This window comes from Ursus americanus, chromosome 3, assembly GCF_024610735.1.
Source record: "Ursus americanus isolate L20-20 chromosome 3, mUrsAme1.1.p, whole genome shotgun sequence".
In the NCBI taxonomy this organism is placed as follows: domain Eukaryota; kingdom Metazoa; phylum Chordata; class Mammalia; order Carnivora; family Ursidae; genus Ursus; species Ursus americanus.
The window spans coordinates 4,757,256-4,764,223 of record NC_142129.1 but is presented as its reverse complement, the minus strand read 5'-3'; the positions used below and the strand labels follow the sequence as shown (position 1 = coordinate 4,764,223).

Here is a 6,968-nt window from a genome sequence, read left to right as displayed (position 1 = left end):
AAAAAGAATTTATAATGAAAAACCTTCTCACAAAGAAAGCTATAGCTTTACAGGTGAATTCTACCAAAATTTAAGGAAGACATAATATCAGTTCTACGAAAACTTCCGGAAAACTAAAGAGGAGAGAATATTTTCCAATTCGTTCTCTAAGGCCAGCACATTGATACCTACACCAGAAAAAAGATAATACGAGAAAACAAAACCACAGATCAATATCCACCATGAACTTAGATGCACATATTCTTAACAAAATGTTAGCAACTTAAATCTAAAAATATATAAATATAGGGGGGCCTGTGTGGCTCAGTAGTACTTAATCTCAGGGTCATGAGTTTAGGCCCTGAGTTGGGCTCCATGCTGGGCATGAAGCCTACTTAAAAGAATACATACAAATTGGGGCAGCTAGGTGGCTCGGTTGGATTCTGCTCAGGTCATGATGTCATGAGTTGTGGGATTGAGCCCTGTGTCGGGCTCTGCACTCAGCAGGAAGTCTGCTTGAAGATTCTCTCCCTCTGCCCCTCCCTCCTCTCTCTCTCTTTCTTTCAAATAAATAAATCTTTTTAAAAATATGTACATATATATGTATATAATGCATATATATAATATATATGTGTATACATGTATATGTGTGTGTATGTGTGTGTGTATATATATATATATGTATATATATATATGTATATATGTGCAGACTCCGTCCTATTTATTCAGTGTTCAACCAGTGCTTGGTTGGTATAGATTTGTGGGTCCCTTGTGATTATTCCCCATGCTCTCAGCAAGGACCCACAGCCCTGAGCTTGGAACCCCTGTCACAGATCCCTGGAAATCAGGGCCATCAGTTACCCCTGCCTTGAAAATCACTTGTGACTTAAGTCACAGACCCCAACCTGGATGGTTAACAGAATAACCTGAACCTTCAGAAATGCTGATTCCTAGGTTCCACCCAAGACTTGCTGAGTTTCACCCCCAGTGCCTCTGATGATCCATCCGTGTTTGAGATCAACGATTTCAGTAACTGAGAGCCCCTACAGGGACTGGGGAGTTTGATTCATGGAAGTCTGGCTCTTCAAAATAAAGGTCAGCAATGGGAGTGAACAATTCCCTTTTGGTAAATGCAACGTAGCTTATCTGCCGTCAGGGCTCATGGTACTTCTGTGTTTCCTCCCTTCCTGGACACATGGAAGAGGTTTATTGGCCCCATGGCGGTGACCGACTCACGCCATTGGTCTGGGAGCAGAAGGGGCATGTGTCACTTGGGGGAGCAGGTAAAGCCTCCGTGTAGTTCTCCACATTCTCTCCCCGCTCTGCGGCGACCCTGATGTCACGCTCTGGGGGCCACGCTGGGTGTGAGTGAGGCATCCGTTGGGGACAGCTGTTCGCACAGACTCCAGATCCGCGGTGGAATCTGAGTGAGCGCAAAGTCAACCTCATGGAGATAGTTTGAAACTGATTGTAATTCCAGAAAAATCTAGCTCATCTGATTTACCATGGTTGAGATATTTCTCAGCTATTATAGATCATGATTCTACAGCTACATAGCATCCTGGGAAAATGCTCAGGAAGGGGAATCGGGGTGCGTAAACCTGCCTCACCCATCAGGACTTTGCTTGACCTTGACCTAAATCCTACCCCCAGGAGAGTATTCATAGCATTCTTTGGAGACCAGGAAGTGGGGTTGCTGGAGAACTTCCCGGAGGGAGCCTCTGATGCTCTGTGTTCTGGACACCTTGAAGGGAGCGTGGAGATGGCCACCCCGCCCCCTTCAGGGAGGGGGCCTGCTGCCCCCGATGCTGGGAGGCTGGCCAGGACTGGCCCTGGTTGCAGAGTTGCCCCAGCTGCAAGGGCTCCCCCTGGCTTCCGGGGAGCTGGCCGGTGAGCAGGGAGCGGCGCGTGCGGGAGGTCCGGCGCTCTGAGCTCTCAAGGGCTTCTGGAGGGGTTGGGATGAAAGACTTCCCGACGAAGAGAAGCCACTCAGGAATGAAAACGTCAAAGCCATTTGACACAAAGGCCTTGGAAACTGCTGAGATGGCATTTGGATAGGGTTTCTTCCCGCGGCGATCACTCACATCGGGCTCGGGCTGTATATTCTCCCGGCCGCGCTGCCCCTGACAAGATGAAGTGCGTTCCTGACACACAGAATTTTCCAATAAAGATTTCATTGTCTCGTTCCCCCGTGAGAAGTGATAAGTGAACTTGATATCTCTCTGTTCAGCCTTCATCAATAAAAAATTTTTCTGGTTGGGTTATTCCTGTTGATTCTTAATGAAGTGGCGTTTTATGAGGTGCCATTCAGTTCTAAACTTCAGAAAGAGTCAGGGATATATGGCCTGGCAGAGTGGATGCATTAAACATTGAAATGTGTATTAATGGCTGTGTGCATACATAACATGGCGAAATAAATACACAGTTATCGGGGATTTAATACACCTCATCCAGAAAAGGATACATCACGCATTAAAACATAATTACTGGCTGGAAATGGAAGTAGATCACCTGCTAAACCAGATTCATCAAGCTGACTCCCATAGATCACCCACCGAACCGGACACACTACCCATTGAGCCTGACATATGGCCACCTCGCCCAGACGCGCAGCAGCTGATTTAGACCCAAGCACTAATGCACTAAATCGATGACCACCCCTTGACTGAAATATATTGTCACTTAGTGAGAAATATCTTTGTGACGGAGGACATTGACTGAAAATTACATTCACTGTACGGTCTGGTAAACTCAGCCGGGGCTGCGTGTGGGCCTGGCTTGCTGGGGCCCGGGGCGGGGGGAGGCTGTTCATGCTGGGGGGGGCAGCTCCCCGTCTGTGAGTCAGTCGGTGATGGAGGCCAGCACAAGCTGAGAAGCCCTCCCTGCACAGGGGTCTCTGGGGACGATGGAGGAGGCGGGAGGGGGGCCTCCCCTGCTGGCTGCAGAGCATGGGGGCAGGAGGCTGGCTGCCGTGGGGGAGCAAGTCTGACTGTATTTTCTGTATAAATTCGGCTTATGTTACCCCTTCCTTTAATCTCCAAACACCATTTTGTGTGTGGGGGGAGTGGAAAACCCTTTCTAGGGGCTAAGAGAGATTCTCTTTAAAGATCTTACTTCTCTCAGACCACTTCGCGTTTACCTTCAGCGAGTTTAACTCCCAGAGGGATGTGTGTGTGTGCTTCTGTGCATGAGTTTGTGTGTGTGTAAGAGTTGATGTATGTGAGTGTGCATGTGTGTAAGAGTTGGTGTGTGACTGTGCATGTATGTGAGTGTGCATATGTGTGTGTGCATGTGTGAGAGTGTGCATGTGTGTAAGAGTTGGCGTGCGAGTGTGCATGTGTGAGAGTGTGCATGTGTGTCAGTGTGCGTGTGTGCGAGCGTGCATGTGTGTGTGAGTGTGCATGTGTATGTGCATGTGTGAGAGCATGCATGTGTGCAAGTGTGTGTGCATGTGTGTGTGTGTACTCCGGGTGTGTCTGCTCCAGGCTGGAGGTCTGTGCACACTGCTGAACCTGGCCAGGCGCTGAGGATGGCGGAGGCGAGGGGTGGAGGGAGCTGTAGAGAGCAGTCTGCCTGGCTTCTTTGTGTTTCGGGTGCAGACACTGTTCTGAAAAGGGCAGTGACATGGCGTCGGTCCCATGCATTTCTGGAGGGCTGGGCTCTCCTGATTCTCAGGCCACTGGAGGGGCCCCGCGTCCCAGGGTATCAGCTGACCTGTAGGTACACGCAATGTGGCTTCTCAGCAGCAGCAGGTGACCAAATGTGACGTGGAGCACGATTGCTGCGCTGTGTGACGAGTATCGCCTGTTTTCTAAGAAACCACTCAGCTGTCACGTTCGCGTCCCCACCAGCAAAGAACCACCGTTCCTGTTGCTCTGTCCTGGTCAGTGTGTGGTGGGATCTTATCATTGCGAAGGGCAGTGTTTTAGAAATCTAGAGGAAGCTCTCTTCCTGATCCTTCCCCCCTTTCCTTGCACCTGTCCCACCTCCTAGCCCAGGTTCCTTCGGTAGAGGCGGAGCATGGGCGCCATGGTGACTCCGCGCCCGACTGTCATCGTGAGAAGTGCCCTGTGCGCCAGGCAGCTGCTCCCCGCCCGATCCTCCACCCATGCCATCACTTTGGGGCTGTGGAACCAAAAGGTGCTCTGTTCACTCAATTCACAAAATGTGTAATTGACTAATAACCTTGGAATTCTCTCTCTGTTTCCATTCTGGAAACACCACTCTCTCATTTGTTCAGTCTGTATTTCACTGCTAGAGACCCAAATTGATTTTAAACCAGAATTCCTGGATCTCTTAGTCTGTTTCCTCACCTGCACAAAGGACCTATTGGACTCTGAGGGTGAATTCCTAAAGTCTGACCAAAATGATTAAAAGTGAGAAAAAACCTAAGTACGGCAGAGTCTTGGCAGGTGTAGGGGTGATGGGTGTCTGCACGAGGCAGGCTGGTGCTGCCTTCTGCTGTCCTGGAGCTTTTTGATTTCTTCCTGTGTATCTCCTTTGAAGCTAGGGGATCTCTGAAAGCTCCCTGTGACTTATTCTCAAGCCCACGGGGGCTCCCCTGGCAGCAGCCTGAGGAGGCCCAGGTTGGAAGAGGGGCCAGAGCTGGTGCATCGTCACACGTGCTGCTGGTGCATTGGGGTCTTACAAGGGCCCCTTCGGTAGTTCAGTGCTCACAAAGGGTGTGAGGGGACGTCATGAAGGGGATGGGGCAGTCCCAGCCCACCTGAAACATGCAGGAAGGAGGATCAGGCGCAGGAGGCTTGTTAAGAATTCACCCTCCTGGGTCCCATCGCTAGAGGCTCTGATTAGGCAGGCCCGGGATGGGGCCCAGCACTCTGTGTTTTTAATAAGCACTTGCTATGTACTGAATTGTGTTCTTCCCAAATTCATATGTTGAAGCCCCTAAGCCCCCATGGCGTGACTGTTTGGAGATAGGGCATTTACAGAAGCAATTAGGATAAATGAGGGGGAACAGGTGGGGCCCTGACTTGATAGGATTAGTGGCCTTATGAGAGGAGACGGGAGCTCGCTGGCTCTCCATTCCCCCCGTGAGGACACAGCGAGGGGGTGCCTGGCTGTAAATCAGGAGGACAGCTCTCCCCAGAAACCAAATCGGCCAGCACCTTGATCTTGGACTTCCAGCCTCCAGAACTGTGGGAAAGCCAATTTCTGACTTTTTTTTTTAACGGGCTTGAATTCATTTATTTTTCTTGTATATAACTAAGTGGCTGCCACAGCTGGAGCCTGGGTCCTCCACACCAAGACTCGGGTGTGGGTCTTTATAAGTTGTCAATGAACCGATAGGGAGACTTGGTGAACACGGTCTCTTTCCAGAGATATCTCCGGGGGTGAGACAGCTGTGGGCTTTGGGAATGGCATCAGAGTAGCCTTGGTGAAGTCGCCCAGGGGACAGTACAGTCCCTGACCAAGGGGCAGCAGTGGTCAGACTGGCCGTCATCAGTAGGCTCTCGGGCGCAGGGGCTGACCCGGTGCCAGGGCCTCAGGGGGCAGGGATGAGATGCTCTGGCACAGAGCCGCAGTGGCCTGTCACCTTGCTCCGGACAGTGTGGGGCTTGTCGGTCTTGTTTCCCCAGTGGCCTTGCTGCACAGGATGCTGGAAAATGTGGCCAGGATCATGGCCCCACTGATGGCAGTGGCCACCTCCTTGGAGCACTGACCACCCAGACCATTGTGTCCATTGTCGTCTCCAATGACAACAAATGCCTCGAACCTGGTCCGCCGATCAGCACGGGTGTGTTTTGCACCAGGATAGTCTTCAAAACCTCATCCTGGAGGGATGCCCCTGGGAACGAATCAGTGATCTCAGATTCCCTGATGGGCAGGGAGAAGAGGGAGATCTTCTCCAGGGACTTGAGCTTCATGTCCTTGACCAGGCGGCCCAGCTTGGTGACGGGGATCCCCTCCTTGTCCTCAGCCTTGCCTCCGTGAGCTCTGTGGCCTTGCCCATGACCACGACCACACCCACGGCCACGGCCATGACCCTGGGTGCCGTGTCCAAAGCCTCCCATTCCAGGGCCCCCGGCCCTTTGGGCCCTCCCATAGCACCAGTGTCATTGGCCATTTGCCGTTTTCTCGGAGAAGCAGCCAGTTTCTGATGTTTAAGCCACCTTGTTCGTGTTTTCATTTATGGCAGCCAGAATACAGAGCAGACGAATACCACACTACAAGTGATTCTGAGGCACGATCCTTTCAGAGACGGGAAACAAAGACGGCACAGCTGGGTATGTTGTCGGAATCAATATTTGAACCTGGGTCTGTTGGCTTCCATAGCCCCTGAGTCATTGGCCCTTGCTGACCCAGCACCAGATTTGCCTTTAGAAGTAGAGGTCAGAGGAAGTAGGGGACGTGCCTTGGGCCCCCAGGAGCAGAGGGCCGTGTGGGTGCTCGGGGCGTGCTCTGCTCTGCCCACGCCAACCTCACGCTCTTCTTCACGGTGGTCTCGTGTGGTTGGTCCTGCTACCCCTGTTTAACAGATAAGCACATTGAGGGGCAGAGAAGGGAAAGTCACCAGCTAGGGAACAGCAGAGTCAGGATGACTTGGACCCAAGACAGTCTTACTCTAGTCATCAGGTTAGGAGGCTCCGTGGGGGCTCTTCCCCCGTGATGTCGCGGTAGGAGCCTGGGGCACGTGTGGGCACACAGCCGCGTGTCTTTTCTGAAACTCAGAGAGACTCATCTGGACGTGACATCCCTGAACTTCCCAATCCCTTTCGTGTGTCTCCCTCCTCATTTCCTTCTGGCTTCGGAGACCAGAGAGCAGCGTCTTCCAGGGCCTTGGGCTTGGTCATATTTTACCAAGGCTGCTCCCTGGATCTTCCTCCACGCTTGTTAGATTGTTCTTTTACCTTAAGATGGAGAGCCCATTCCGGGAAGGTACATATATTTTTTTCCAATTGATTTCTTGTCAAGACTAACAAGATCAATCAAATCATATGGCCAATAAAACTGATTTAGCACTCATAAAG

General features: G+C 51.3%; 1 pseudogene; it reads right to left on the bottom strand.

The window, feature by feature from the left end:
- Positions 1-5,202: 5,202 nt before the first annotated feature.
- On the bottom strand, positions 5,203-6,064 carry LOC123789517 (small ribosomal subunit protein uS5-like; annotated as a pseudogene).
- Positions 6,065-6,968: the final 904 nt, after the last annotated feature.